Source organism: Diabrotica virgifera, chromosome 7, assembly GCF_917563875.1.
Source record: "Diabrotica virgifera virgifera chromosome 7, PGI_DIABVI_V3a".
NCBI classification, from domain to species: Eukaryota; Metazoa; Arthropoda; class Insecta; order Coleoptera; family Chrysomelidae; genus Diabrotica; species Diabrotica virgifera.
This window is the reverse complement of record NC_065449.1, coordinates 129,193,868-129,210,392: the sequence shown is the minus strand read 5'-3', so window position 1 is coordinate 129,210,392 and position 16,525 is coordinate 129,193,868.

The window sequence follows — 16,525 nt, the reverse complement described above, 5'->3', positions numbered from 1 at the left end:
TTGCAGTCGTTCTAACCATCTTGCCATCTGGCCCTCTGGATTACGGAATTGTATGAGCCATTTTAGAGCAGCGTGATCTGTTCGAAGAAGGAACTTTCTGCCGTACAAGTATTTATGGAAATGTTCGCAAGCCTTCACTACACCCAGCAGTTCTCTTCTGGTAACGCAATAGTTTCTTTCTGGTTTCGACAGGACTTTGCTGAAATAAGCGATGACTTTTTCCTGTCCATCCTGGATTTGTGAGAGAACAGCTCCTATGGCACTGTTGCTAGCATCGGTATCCAAAACAAATTTTCCTGCCTGTCCCGGGTAGCTTAATATCGGTGCACTGATCAGAGCCCTTTGTAGTTGTTCGAAAGCTTTTTGACACTCCTCACTCCATGTATATTCTTTGCCCTCGCCCTAAACTTTGTTAGGGGCTTGGAGATATTGGCAAATCCTTTGACAAATCGTCGGTAATATGTACATAGGCCAAGGAAACTTCTAATTTCATGTTTATCTTTTGGTACTGGCCAATCTTTAATTGCTTCAATCTTTTCAGGATCAGCTGTTACACCATTACTCGATACAATATGTCCCAAATACTTAACTTCTCGTCGAAACATGTGACATTTCTTCGGACTTAACTTCAAGTTCGCTGCCCTCAATCGTTGAAAGACTTCTATTAGATTCTTGGCATGTTCATCAAAGGACCTTCCAACCACAATTACACCATCCAAGTAAACCAGGCATGTTTTCCATGTTAGACCTCTTAAAACTGCCTCCATTAATCTTTCAAATGTGGCAGGGGCATTACATAAACCAAACGGCATAGCCGTAAACTGCCAAAGCCCTGATCCTATCGAAAATGCGGTTTTCTCCCGATCGGCTGGCTCCATGTCTACTTGCCAATATCCACTTTTTAAATCGAGTGTGGAAAACCAACGAGAACCGGAGAGAGTATCCAATGTATCGTCTATTCTGGGCAAAGGATAACTATCTTTTTTTGTTACCGCATTGAGCTGGCGGTAGTCGATACAAAAACGCGTTGAACCATCTTTCTTCTTTACCAGAACTACTGGTGATGTCCATGGACTGTTCGATGGTTCAATTACTCCTTGTTTGTCCATATCCTTGATAATCTCTTCGGCTTCATCTCTTTTCGCAAATGGAAGTCGTCTAGGCCGTTGTCTGATTGGCTGAGCGTCTCCGGTATTTATTTTATGCGTCACTATACTTGTTCTTCCCTTATCCTTCGTGTCAATAGCAAAAACATCTTGATACTCTATCAGCATAGACGTCACTTTTTCCGTTCGTTCATGATCAAGATCTTGGCATCTTTCAATGATCATCTCAACAAGCTCCTTTGGATACTTCGCCTTCGATGATTTCTCATTGGTATTCACAGAGCAAATTGAAGCCACGGGAACACACTGCCCGATCAAAGCTCCTCTACTTAACTTGATAGCAGTTTCCCTTAAATTCATAACTCTTACAGGGATCACATCTCGAACTTTTACCAAAGTTTTCGCCGTTAGGAACTCGACATTATCCACATCTTCGACCATCCTTAAACTTCCCTCTCGGCAGTGTCCATCAAGCATGGTCATCAGAATGTTCTCACTATTACCGGGTATGGTTACGTCGCATGTAGTAAGTAAGCGGATGACATCTTCTTTGTCGTCGTGAAAGGGCAACTCTTCACCATTGATCTTGAGAACTCCATTTTGAACATCCAATATTGCCCCCACTTTCCTTAGTACGTCCATCCCCAATATGAATTCGTCGGAGATCTCGGCAATTAATACTTGATGTTCAACTGTGGTCTGGCCAATGGATACTGACATATTAGCCTCGCCATATGTATTAATTAGCTCACCAGTCGCTGTTCTAAGCTTTACTGTTGCAGGTGATAATTTATTATGGTCTCGTACTACATCGGACGTGCGATAGTTCTCGTTGCACCTGTATCCACCAAAAATGATCTACATCTATTACTGATACGACCTTCGATGTATAAGTTGTGGATTCCACCGGAGGACGTGAGGTTGACAGTTACTATGGGGGCTCTAGTTCTCGAGGTCGGCAGTTGCCCCTTGGTGCCGACCCGCTCTAGTTTTCCGACGGCTGTACGATCTTCTTACAATTACGACGAATGTGGCCTACGTCTCCACAATTCCAACATCTAGGCTCGCGTCTCTTTGGCATCTGATTACTTAATACTCTCCGTATCATTTCCTCCAGACGTTCATCGTTGTGTTCGTCACTTTCTTCAATGGTTCTTACTCTATGGCCTCGTGAAGTTTGACTAGCCGTTTCGTGTTCCAATGCAATAGCAAGTGCTTCATCTAAAACTTTCGGCCTTGCTAGTCGTAAAGCTTTCTGTAGTTCATTATCTTTCAGCCCATTGACGAAGGTATCTACTGCAATTTCTTCTAAAACGCTGTCTGGCACCTCTGGATAAGCCAACCGCACCACACGAGCCACATCTGCTTCAAATTCTTGCAGATTCTCACTTGCTCGTTGACTTCTACTTCGCAGTTGTGCTTTGTATACTTGTTGTAGATGGGCATCTCCATAGCGTTTTTCTAGACGAGTGAACAAGGTCTGGTAACAATTTTCTTGACCCTTAGGAATTGATCTTAATATATCTGCAGCATCACCTCGCAAAGCAGCAGTCAAGGAAACAGCCTTTTCCTGTTCGGTCCAATGATTGGCGGTCGCAATAGCTTCAAATTGTCTAAGATATATGGACCAAGAGGACTTTCCATCGAATGGTGGTAATTTGAATCTCATATTATGCGACGTTTCGTCTCTCGGTAGTTCATCTTTCACTACAGGATCTAACGCTGCTGCATTAACTGATGGTTGTACTTTTGTATCGGTTATCATGCTCTCTAGTTGTTTGATCTTTTCTTCTACGGTCTCTACACTTTTCTGCATCTTATCGAATGTTCTAGAAACTTCTTCAAATTTCTCGTCATTCTGTCTACAAACGTCTTTAATTACTTGAGAAACACTTTCAAATTTCTCGTCGCTTTTTCTAGAAGTTTCATCGATCTTTTGAGAAACACTTTCAAATTTCTCGTTGTTCTGTCTACTAACTTCTTCAAGTTTCTCGTTGTTCTGTCTACTAACTTCTTCGAGTTTTTCGTTGTTCTTTCTAGAAGTTTCATCGATCTTTTGAGAAAGACTTAGACTTATCTTAGACGTTTCATCGATCTTTTGAGAAACACTTTCGAATTTCGATAAGATCGCTTGTTCTGCTGACTGGAAGTGGAACGTCTTTGGGTCATCTCCATTCTTCTTGAGGACCTCCTCGAGTCGTGCTTTCAGGACTTTCTTGGACCCACTGGCATCTTGCTCGTACTCTTCTAATTGTTCACGGAGCTGTTTTAGCGAAAGTTCTTCTAGCAACATCTTTAGTCGGCACACACGTACTTTTCAAAATGTCTTTTAAAAGTCTTTCCGAATACCGAACAATTAACGCACTCCGGTTATTCCCGACGAATAAAGTTCAAAAGTCTTTTAAAGTCTCTCTGTAATTCACTTATTTATATCGCACTAAGTTTACCGAACACCGACACCAACTGTAACGTGACTATTGTAATTACTTATAATTACAATAAAACTAGCGGTTCGTATTTATTTACGACTTTATTATTTATTTATACAAGTTTACTTTACAAAATTTAGCTTAAGACTAAACTGTATTTACAAATATGCCCGTATTTATACCCAGTTGTTATTCTGGAACAATCGACGCCCATCTCTAGCTATCAGCGTGTTCCGCCTACGGGTCGTATGTTCGAGAAGTTCCTCCTCCTTTCTGCCGAGGCCTAGATCATTCGATGACGTCATTCTCGAGGTGTTTACTGTTATACGGCGGTCGGCCAAGTTTTCTCTTTTGTTACAGTACTTACATAAATAAATTACAATAAAATTTTGGTTTTAAACAGTTTTATTCATGAAATAATCACAGCAAATTGCAGCTCGATCTCTGAAATTATTATCGAATTGTTTCCCTCGTGCCACTTGACGTAATTGAAATTAATACTGTCAAAGTGCCACTCGGGAAAAATTCGATAATTTCAGAGCTCTTGTGCAATTACTACTGATAATTTTTTCACTACCTATGTATTCAGTAATAATGTATCTACTGTACAACAAAAGCTAATAATCAATCGAGAAAAGAGGAAAAGTGATAAAGTGATTTTTTAATAATATATTGTTACTATGAAATGCTTACAATTTTGAACATCTGTAACAACACAATACTCGGATCACTGAATATATCCTGGTGTATCCTCTGCTTTGGATCTTCCATAAATAATAAACAATAAATAACTTTTTATTAAGTTCACGTCTTAAATCAATTGTTTATCAAACACATTATCAATATTATTTCATCAACAACTGAAAATATTTCCAATGCCAGGTCAAATATTTAAAATTGTCACTGTCTGACTGCCAATATGCAGGCAATATTCTATTTACTACTGACAAAGATTTGGAAAATATTACCACAGACATTGTGTTCATTTTTTTTTTCAAATCCTGAAAAAAAAAAACAATAAATATTTTTGAAAAATTTAAACGATAAATAAAAGACTAAATTATTACCGAGGGCCGAAAGTCTCTTACAATAAATAATAAGTTTATTTTGAATGAGATATTTTGAAATTAAAAGTCACACTAAATTTTCTTTTAGTTTTTTAGCCCTGTAACTTATTAAAATAAACATTATAGAAGTTCTCAGGGACTTTCGGCCCTCGCTAATAACGTAATCTCTTATTCTGGGTTTAAAATTTTCAAAAATAGTTATTAGTTTTCTCAGAATTCGAAAAAAAAAAAAATGAATTCCATTTGAGTAGCATTTCAGCAGAAACTACGTACCCACCCCCTTAATGAAATTAAAAAACATCTATATTGTTTGATTTTTTCCGAAGGGAAAATCTATGTGCATTTGTATTAAATATTTTGTATTTGTATTAAATGAGGCGCTCAGAGCAACAGTGGCACAGTCCACAAATTGAGCATTTTTAGATTAATACATCAATAAAAGCAGAAAAATTGGATATATGGTTCAACAGTGGTCTACACAATCTAGCTCTATATTTGGCAAGATGGCACTACATAATGTATTGTTGCCTTGACAAATACTAAAAATACGAATGAAACAGTGGCCTAACCCTCAATTGTGTGGCTCAGACCCATCAAACAAGTCTTCATCGTATCAGAATCAGAATAATACGCATAATTCATAAGAATGACTATTTTTAATTTTATAAAGTAATATTTAATAATAATAACTTTAACCCCGTCCTTGACTGAGTGGTAAGAGCGCCTACCTTTGGATCGAAAAATCCGAATGGTTGTGAGTTCGAATCTCACCAGGGTCAGAAATGTTTCATTTATTATAAATTAATAAATGAAAATAGTTTCTGTCCTTGTGGAATCGGTACTCACCGGAGGGACCGCAGACGTTCGGATACAGTTAGCGTCTCTTTGCAAAGACAATGACGTCAACTTTGCAAAGTAACAAGACACTTACTAAACACACACACACACACACACTACACATTACACTAGGTACCTAACTGTTAAAAATTACCGTACCTACCATGCCAATGGCCATTAGTTGTCGAGGCATTAACCTTTTTTAAATAAAAAAAAACAATAATTTAATTTGTCATATTAATTTCCTATTTGGTAGCAAATTTTGTGGCTTATTACAAACTAAAATAGTAAATTAGTAATACAAAGTATTAATTTGTATTAATTGTATCAATTAAAATAAATAATTCTTTTGCGATTCAATTTTTAAATCTTTTTTCTGTCGGTATCTTACTGTGTACAGGTAATGCTAAGAATTACCATAATCTGTTCTCGGGAGTCTTAGTACACAAGATTAATGACGATGAACGACCCAAAAATACGAAAAATGTGCATTGCCAGGTAATAATAAAAATGTTTACAACCTAATAGTACTTTGAGGAATACGCAAAAACGTTGCCAAACTTCAGGGTTTCTTATAATCGGTAGCTCAGTGTGGGCTTCCTAACGCTGCTGAACTTCTACAGAGTATATACTTTTTTTCGCAGCGCAAACTGGTGGTAGATACCATGAACTACGAGTGTATGTTTTGATAATAATTCCAGGCATAAGCAGCCCGGGCTTCGTATTGTTAATCATGATTTCAGAGCTACCTATGGTACATTTCTAAAATTTGTCCGAATATATATGAAGCCCAAGCGTATTTACATGTTCTGAGCTTGGTTAAAATATCGAGAGATGGTGTAAAGTACGTTTTTTGGGGAAATAACATTAAAGAATTACGAAGCCCGAATCCGGGCTTCGTAAGGAGGTGTCGGGCTTCGTATGACCGGTGCGATATAGCGTTTTTGGCTTCCTAAAGTCGGAATCTATATATATATATATATATATATATATATATATATATATATATATATATATATATATATATATTTATTTTTAGCATCTCATGACGTCCCCCCATGTTAAACTGTAGTCTCTCGTGGCGTCCAGGTCTTCGTGGACTCCGATATACGGTTGCCACGAGGATTTTCTCTAAAATTTATCGCAGGTGAAAGGTACCACTTCCTACAATGCTTGAACAAAATATTGGCCGGATGTCCTCAGACACGTTATCTGTATAATAATATACACACTACTTGGGGCAGTTGCCGTCAGGCGCGCCACGTTCGCTTGCTGTATATCTAAAATCACTTTAACGGTTTTGATGACGTCCAAATATATATTTATTCATTTTAAGGTTGTCGCGGAATCCGTATATTTCAGTTTATGTCCTCATGGCTTCTACTACGCTGTTGCCACCTCAAATGTTGGTATTTAGACTTCGGATATTTTTATAAATGATTATTGTAGTATTTTAACCAATTATTGTTGTGACAGATTAATGATATTCTCTTTGTATAATTAACAGTGTATTTTTTTACTGCAAGAATAAAAACAATTAAGAAGTATGTTCATTAAAATTGATGAATTTATCATAACCAGTTGCCGAAACTGGTGGTCTAATTGCTCAATTGTAACATATTATAGAAGTGTTAGAATTTAATTTTTAATTCTTTATTAGGAGATCCAGATTTAGAAATTAGAACAACAAATACATTTAAAGAATATAAATATCTCGAATCTATATTATCTAAAGAAGGCAAAAGAGACATCGAAAACAGAACACAGCAGGGCAAAATAGCGGTAAATATTCTAAGCTCTCTACTATGGTCTAAAGAGATAAGACAAAAAACGACAATCTATCGTACCTTGGTAGAGCCTATTATGACTTATGGAGCAGAAGTTTGGCAGATCACAAAAAAAGATAGAAAGAGAATAGAAGTAGGTAGTAGAAATAGATTATCTAAGGAGAGCGTGTGGTATATAAAAGATCGCATCAGGAAGGAGGACAAAAACTGTATATTCCAGTGTAGATAGAATTGAAACAAGACAACTAGTGTGGTATGGTCACGTCAAACGAATGAATGAAGGTAGATGGCCAAAGAAAGCTTTAAATTACATACCACAACGAAGAAGAAGAAGGGGAAGGCCTTCAGTTACCTGGGAAGAAGATGTACAGTACATCATGAGAGATAAAGCCATCAAAGAAGACGAATGGATGGACAGAAAAAGATAGCGGTCGAAATGCGAGAAGTAGCAGAGGCTATAGGAACCTCGCTTATAGATGTATAGATATAATTATTTATTACAATATTTTTAATAATTTAATTTTTCTATTCTCATACTATAATATATCAATTATAATGTCACCACCTGTATCATAGATATAATCAGATAGATCATTAGATAGAACTAAAAACGCAGGACGAACTTCTCCAAGAAGTAATTACATAAAATAATGCCCTCTATTCGTAACGGAACATCACAAGAAATATGGGAGACTTTTAAACATTGTGTAACAACACCAACTGATCATCCAAAGATAAATAATCCTGTGAAACGGAAACACTGGATAACAGATGGAACCTTTCAAATCATTGAGAATAGAAGAAATCTTTGTCAAAGTGGTATGCATAGTGAAAGGAAAAAAGCTAGTTTAAGAAACCTCAATAAAAAAGTAAAGCGAAGATGCAAGGCAGATAAAAAAATGTACTGTCAAAGTATATGCAAAGAAATTGAGAGACATGATCAGAATAATCAGCCGAGAGATCTATTTAGAAAAATACGCTACTTAACAAGATACTTCAAAGCCAGAACTTGGGCCATTGAAGACAACACTGGAACTCTGAGAACAATCAGAGAAGATATAGCAGAGACATGGAGATCGTATTGCAGGTACCTATATAAAGATGATTAACCCCAAGAACCTGTTAACCAAATATTTGATGAGGTAGAAGGAGAACCTGATATAATTAAATATAATAAAGCACCAGGTCCAGATATGATAACAGCAGAAATACTCAAAGCCACAGAAGAAACTGGCGTAAAATTACTTCATCTACTCTGTAACCAAATATGGCATTCTAAACAATGACCTGAAAACTGGACAAAATCTACAATAACAACAATTCATAAAAAAGGCAGCTTCCATAAATGCGACAATTATAGAACTATTTTTCTTATATCACATGCCAGTAAAATAATACTAAATATAATCAATGAGAGACTAAAAACATTCCTTCAAAGAGAAATTCCACAAGAGCAAACTGGATTTACCAAAGGTAGAGGTACTCGAGAACACCTGTTGAATATAAGACAGATAATCGAAAAATATAGGGAATTTAATATTCGGATAATAAACTTCAAGGATATTATGCAAAAACTGCAAACAAAATTATAGGGATGAAAAAAAAAGAGAAAAGAAATGGATAACCGGAGACACATTGTACTCCAGGGAAATAAGGCAAAAATATACGTTCGGAACACTTGACCGGCCAGGTTGCAAATGGATTTTTTGGATACTATATACCTATTACATTATAAATACAAAAATGTCCGTTACAGTTCGGACGATAATTTTAGTTATTAGCAAATAAGGGTCAAAAATGTCAGTTTTTGAATTTTGGTACGATTATTTGTTGCTTCGGAAGTTGCAAAATAAAACTTAAATTTCAAAAATAAAAAATTTGCTATGTGGAAACCACATGAAAAAGAATACTTATGTTTTCAAAGTTTTTAAAAAAATAATAAAAAGTCATTTTTATCATTCCGAAAATATTTTAGTAAAGTAGTCATTTTTGGCTTATAAACAATTTGAATAACTTTGTTAGTATTGACTGCAAACTAAATTAATCGATTTAGGGATGGGAAAAACCTACCGGTTATAACCTAAAACCGGTTTTTTAATTCGAAATAATCGGTTTTACCGGTTTTTTTGTCCCGGTTATAACCGGTTTTTTCTTTTTATAGTAATAACCGGTGAAAAACCGAATAAGTTACCTGTGGAAAAAAAAATTATTTAGAGAAAAATTAAGAAATTTCTATCTATCTTCGATCTCAATCATATGTATTATAAATAATATGCGAAGTAATAAGTAATTAACCCAAACAACCATAATTCAACTTTTATTTACTAATAGAGAACTGGACGAAATTGTCACATCAGCTTTTATGAAACAATTTTGGGAATAGTTATTTAGTTTTAGATGATAATATAGTTACGTAAAAAAGTAAGTGATCTGCTTGAAATCGATATTCCAACCATCATCTAAAAATTGTTTATACTTGAGTAGTTGAGACTTGAGACTCTTGTATGAAATGTGAATACGATTAGGAATCTCCAATATGTAATTTTTAAATATTAGGAAATAAAAGGTAGGTATTATACAGAGAGAGTCTGTAAAGTGGAATAAATTCAATATCTCAAATACTAATTGTTTTTTTGGAAAATGCTCAGACCCGTCGATTAGTATTTCAAATTGTCCTTTTTGACATTCAATAATAATGTATACAGGGTGTCCCAATTTAGAGATATGACGTCATCGTCGATTTTCTTAAATGGCAACACTGTCATTTTGATAGCTAATTTGATAGGTTTTGTAAAGTTATACATAACTGCAAAATATCAAATTTTTATTCTCTACCATTTACAAGATAATAGAAAATAACAAAGTTATATCTGTAATTTGGAATATATTCAATAATTAAAATACTAACTGTTTTTTTGAAAAATGCTCAGACCCGTCGATTAGTATATCAAATTGTCCTTTTTGACATATAATAATAATGTATACAGGGTGTCCTAATTTAGAGATATGACGTCATCGTTGATTTTCTTAAATGGCAACACTGTCATTTTGATAGCTATTTTGATAGGGTGTGTAAAGTTATACACAACTGCAAAATTTCATATTTGTATTCTCTACCATTTAGATGATAATAAAAAATAACAAAGTTACGAAAAAGAAGTAATCAACTAATAATTGAATTTAATTATTTCAATAAATTAAGCAAAAACTCATAATGTTGCCCTCAATTATTGTCAAATTTTCAATGGGCAACGTTATGAGCATTTGCTTAATTGAAATAAATAAATTCAATTATTATTTGATTACTTCTTGTTCTTCATAACTTTGTTATTTTTTATTATCTTGTAAATGGTAGGGAATAAAATTTTGAAATTTTTCAGATGTGTATAACTTTACACACGCTATCAAAAGAGCTATCAAAATGATAGTGTTGCCATTTAAGAAAATCAACGATGACGTCATATCTCTAAATTGGGACACCCTGTATACATTATTATTATATGTCAAAAATGACAATTTGATATACTAATCGACGGGTCTGAGCATTTTTCAAAAAAACAGTTAGTATTTTAATTATTGAATATATTCCAAATTACAGATATAACTTTGTTATTTTCTATTATCTTGTAAATGGTAGAGAATAAAAATTTGATATTTTGCAGTTATGTATAACTTTACAAACCCTATCAAATTAGCTATCAAAATGACAGTGTTGCCATTTAAGAAAATCGACGATGACGTCGTATCTCTAAATTGGGACACCCTGTATACATTATTATTGAATATCAAAAAGGACAATTTGAAATACTAATCGACGGGTCTGAGCATTTTCCAAAAAAACAATTAGTATTTGAGATATTGAATTTATTCCACTTTACAGACTCTCTCTGTATAAACGTATTAAAAAATATAACCTACTGAAATTTTTTGATGGCAATAGAGAAGCAAATAATGAATTGGTTTATCGAATTTATTTTTAAGTAAAATATAAGTCATTTGGATATTTTTCTAAACTTGATAGATCCAAGGGACATTCGGTAGATCGGGTAGGATCATCATTTTTGAGAATATCCCAATTATTGACAACGCACTATACGCCGAAGCCGTCTACAACGAGCGGCGAATCAGAGATTGGGGTACTTTCGCCCATTTTTAGGGTAATTTGAGAGCGCCTAGGAAAATTTTTATAGGTTGAATTGGTTGGGAAATTTTTCGGGAGGAAAACTGAGCAAACTAAAGTGCAATATAAATGTAACATTATAACCTATTTGCTTTTGATTAAAAAAACGAAAACCGGTTTTTGGAACAACCGGTTATTTGACCGGTTATTTGACCGGTTATTGACCGGTTATAACCGCCAGGTTAAACCGTAAGTAAAAAAAAACGGTATAACCGAAACCCGGTTTTTGTTCAACAACCGCCATGCATCATCCCTAGACTTTAGGATTTAAAAAGCTGGTACTTTTACATTATTATTGTATTATCGGTTTATAACCTTCTCCGTCTTCCGATACCCGTTCGCCATTCCTCTCTGTCCGCACATTGATCTACTTACAGACCTCTTTCATCCATGGCTTTGTTTATTCATGCCTGCCAACTTTTTCTCTGTCACCTCTTCTTCTTCTACCTTGCGGTTTCTAGTTTTGCACTTGTTTTGTGATTCTATCTTCATGCATTCTTTGTACGTGACCCAACCATCGTAGTTTATTTCATTGATTTCGTCATTTATTGTATGTGTGACCTTCATTATTTCTCGTATCCGTTCATTGGTGACATGTTCTCTTCTTGATCTTCCTGCAGCTCTTCACCAAAAATCCATTTCAGTGACATCTAACATTTGTTTTGATTTTTCCTTCATATGCCATACTTCGCAGCTGTATGTTATAATGCTTTTCACTACGGCGTTATAGATTTTTCTTGTTTTGGTTGTTTACCTGCTTGTCCCAGAGTACTGAGTTTAGGAGTCTAATTGCTTTCCTGCCCTGAGTATTTCGTTCTTTAATGGCTCCGTCCAGTGTTCCATCATTCGTGATTTTCATACTCAGGTATTTATATTCGTTACATTTACTGATTGTTTCTTCTTCTTCTATAGTCGAGAAAATGAAGCATATTGGCTCGCAATTTTTTCGTCCAGCATGAAATTTTCACAGAAGGTAGGGAATAGTCCAAGGATCATTTTCTATATCATGCCCCTGTACGCTAAAAGCTTGGGGTGGTTGCCACCCCATCTCGGGGACGGGAATTTTTTATTATATATTAACCAGGTAAATCGATGTAAAAATGAATTCTAAGAAAAAAATGTTTTTTCATTTTCTTCGTAAAACTAGTATTTCTCGAGATATTCGCGCTTGAAAGTGAAAGTAACAGTTTTTCGACGAAAAAATCGACTTTTTTAGATGTTTTTTTGAGAATACCTCGAAAAATATGGATTTAATCAAAAAACTGTAGATATCAAAAATGCATCTTTTAGTAACACAAATTAAATTAAACTTAAATAATCTTTTTAAGTATAATGATAGACCTTTCAAAAAATAATAATACGAAGCTCCTAGCATGAAAATTAAGCGACTTATGATCAAAAAAATGTCGGTACCTGCTATTCTCTATGAAAAAATCAGTGAAAACAACCCCCTAACTACCCTACTGATTAAAAATTGGTCTTCACCTTTCTGTAATTCCCTTTATATTCGTATTATCAATACACCCAAGAAGTTTGACCTATTTAAAAGGCCTAATTTTAGAAAAATTGGACTTTAAAGAAAAATTGATTTTTTGCAATTTCCTATTTGTCACCTTTTACTTCAAAATATCTCCGAAAATACTGGAGATACGAAAAAAATTATGGACTATTAAATTGTAGCTTATTATTTAATAAGTAAAATTCTCTTGTGCATGGATTTTCATTACAGTGAACAGTTAGCGAGATACTATGGCTATTTAAAACCTCTATTTACGAGCAAACACCCCCTTATTCGAGTCTTTTAAACTCACCCCAATTAAAAACTAAGGGATCTTACAGAATTTAGTTTTCACGGTCTTAGAACTCTTCAAAAATCCTACAGAATTATTTTTGAAAAAATTTTTATCGTCAAAAATGAAGCAGCCATGTTTAGAAAACGATTTTTTTTAAATATCGAATAGGCTGCTTATGGATAATTTTCAATGTATGTATAATACCACAGAACCGGTTGATATACTGGAAGATGACTAAAAAACTATTTGTATTTGTACATATTTGTAAATTCGTATTTTTGTGTAAATAAATGTTTTTGTAATTCTTTAATTCTACTTTTTTTCTGTATAGATCTATTAAATTATCTACTTATAAAAATTGTGATGTTATTGAGGGTGGTTTTTAAGGGTTGAAATATGATATTTTATCCTAAAGTATAAAACAATCATTATTTAACCAATCAAAACCAAATTTTACCCATATTAAAATTTACAATGTTTTTATATATTTTTGCCAATAAGGGGTAGGTTACACCCCTAAAATAATCAACGCCCTTAAGCATGATCTAGAATATGAAGTACAGGGTGATATGATCCTAATCCCAAATTTTTATGTAAATCGATGCAAGCCGAAATGATTCTTTTAGGATAAGTAATTTTTTATATATAGCTTCAACAAGGGTGGTTTTAAGGGTTGAAATATTATGATAGTATATCTTAAAGCATAAAACAATCATTATGTACCTAATAAAAACCAAATGTTGACAATATTAAAGTTAAAAATGTTGTTTTATAATTATTTAAAGTTAGGGGTAATTTTCACTTTTCACATTTCTATGTTTATATTTGTATTCTCCATTGCCTCCCATAACTTTACCGAAGGTACACTGTCGTATGCCTTTTTCAGATCAATATAATATACGAAATGAATCTCTTGGTTAATCGCTGTTTTCTTTTCCATGACGTGCGATTGCAAAAAGGTGATCAATTGTAGATCTTCCGGCTCTAAATCCTGCTTGTTCTTCTGCTTCCATTTTCTTGTATTCGTCTCTATTCGGTTTTTTAAGATCCTTCCGTATATTTTGCTGATTGTTGGTGTACAGGAAATACCCATGTAGTTATCACATTGTTTTCGATGTGTACTTTTACATAAATGTCAAAAACAAACATTCACTTTGGTTAATTATGGTCAAAGTTAGCCATTTTTTTTTATTAAGAAAGCTAACTAGCGCTATTTTGAAGTTCAAGGTATGTATATAGTTTATATGTAAAAGTTTGAGTAAACTTGAACAGAGTGGTTAATATATCTTTAAAAATAACGCCCTAATGAAATCGACTCGTGGTCGGTGGAGGGGAATTATTAAAATCCGTGCACTGAAAAAATGAAATTTATTTTTCAAAGATATGTTGCTCTTTATATCTCCAGAGATAGTTGATGGATTTTGATCATTATTTTTTTTTAATTTATATATACTTCTTGTAGTCTTGTAGAGTATGTTTTGTACACATATACCTACCTAACAATACAAAATGTTATGGGACCGATAATTATGATTCTAAGACCTTCGAGTATACATATATAATTTCATAAAAATCGTTCAAGCGGTATCGGAGGATTATGGCAACTAACATTACGACAGGAGAATTTTATAGATGTAAATAAATAGATGGCTATTAAAAAATAGGGTCTTGGTGATAGAAGGGTGAAAATTAAGGGTTGTATATATATTTTTAATGGTACATACTATAAAATGAAGGTAGACAATTTTTTCTAAAACAATAAAAAAGTGGCAGAGGGTAACCCCCTTTTAACTTATGGGTATAAATAATAGATTACAATCTATTTTCAATCCTTTAGCCATTTTAAATTTATTTCAACATAATGTAGATTTATTTATAATCAAAACCATTGTTTGGTTCTGGGGCTATTTTGCAAGTATTCAAATTCACTGATGATGGACCGATAGGTTTGAAAACGTTCTGATGAACTCATTTTATTGAATCCATTGGGATTCTAAAAATTTTTAGTAAATATACCTTTTACATAGAAGTGGTTTTTACTTCATGTTCCAGTTGGTAGTAGATATAGCTATACAAAGCGGAGTTAAACAAGGATGTGTGCTATCCCCGACAATATTTATAATAAAAGCGGACTGAATCATGCAGAAAATAAGCGATAATAAAACAGGTATTAGATGGAAATTGCATAACTAGTTGGACGATTTGTAGTTCGCAGATGACATTTGTCCCCTAATCGAACATAGCAGCCATAAGCAAAAGAGGATCGACAAGATTGCAAAATACTCCCAAGATAATGGGCCTGAAGATAAAGACAAAAAAACCAAACTTAAAAAAAAAAACAGCAACCAAGAAACTAAAATTAAAATACAAGGAAGACAAATACAGGAGGTATGTAGATAACTTTACATATCTGGGAACGATCATGGAAAAAAAGGCGCTAGTAGAGCAGATGTAGGAAAAAGGATAGCAAAGGCACAATATGCACTCATTATATAATCATATAATGCATTAAGGTGATACAGTAGCGATCAACAAATAGCCAAAACGCGTTCCAAGATTGCGGCTGTAATTTTGAATATTTTTTCGAGATATTTGGCACACGTATTCGTAAAATAATAAAGAATGGCGGTAGAGACCCCAATTTGAAAAATATATTATTTTGTGGAAATTACTCTGTAATTAAATACAATAGTAAAAAAACGAGCCTGTACCGCCATTAAGAAGAACAAAAAAATACACTTTCTTCAAATAAACTTTTTTTCCGATGCCTAGATTTTGTGTCATTTTGGAACTACTAATGAAATAAAAAATTTTAGTAGTTCCAAAATTACACAAAATCTAGGCATCGGATAAAGAAGTTTATTTGAAGGAAGTGTATTTTTTTGTTCTTCTTAATGGCAGTACAGGCTCGTTTTTTTTAATATTTTATTTAATTACAGAGTAATTTCTACATATTAATATATTTTTCAAATTGGGCTCTGTCCCGCCATTCTTTATTATATTACGAATACGTGTGCCAAATATTTCGAAAAAATATTCAAAATTACAGCCGCAATCTTGGAACGCGTTTTCGCTACCTGTTGATCGATACTGTTTCCTCTTAAGGAAAATCTGGAACACAGGCGATATATCACAGTTAACCAAAATCTAAATATTAATAGCTGGAGAAGAACTGTTACAAGAGATCATGAAAGAATTGGCGTTGAGATGAAGAGAAGTCAAACAAAGAGCGAGAAACAGAGAGCAATGGAAAATACTTGTATAGCAAATTTCGAAAGAATAAAACAGAAAAGAATGCGCTAATCCTGCGAATCAGCCATCTTTGA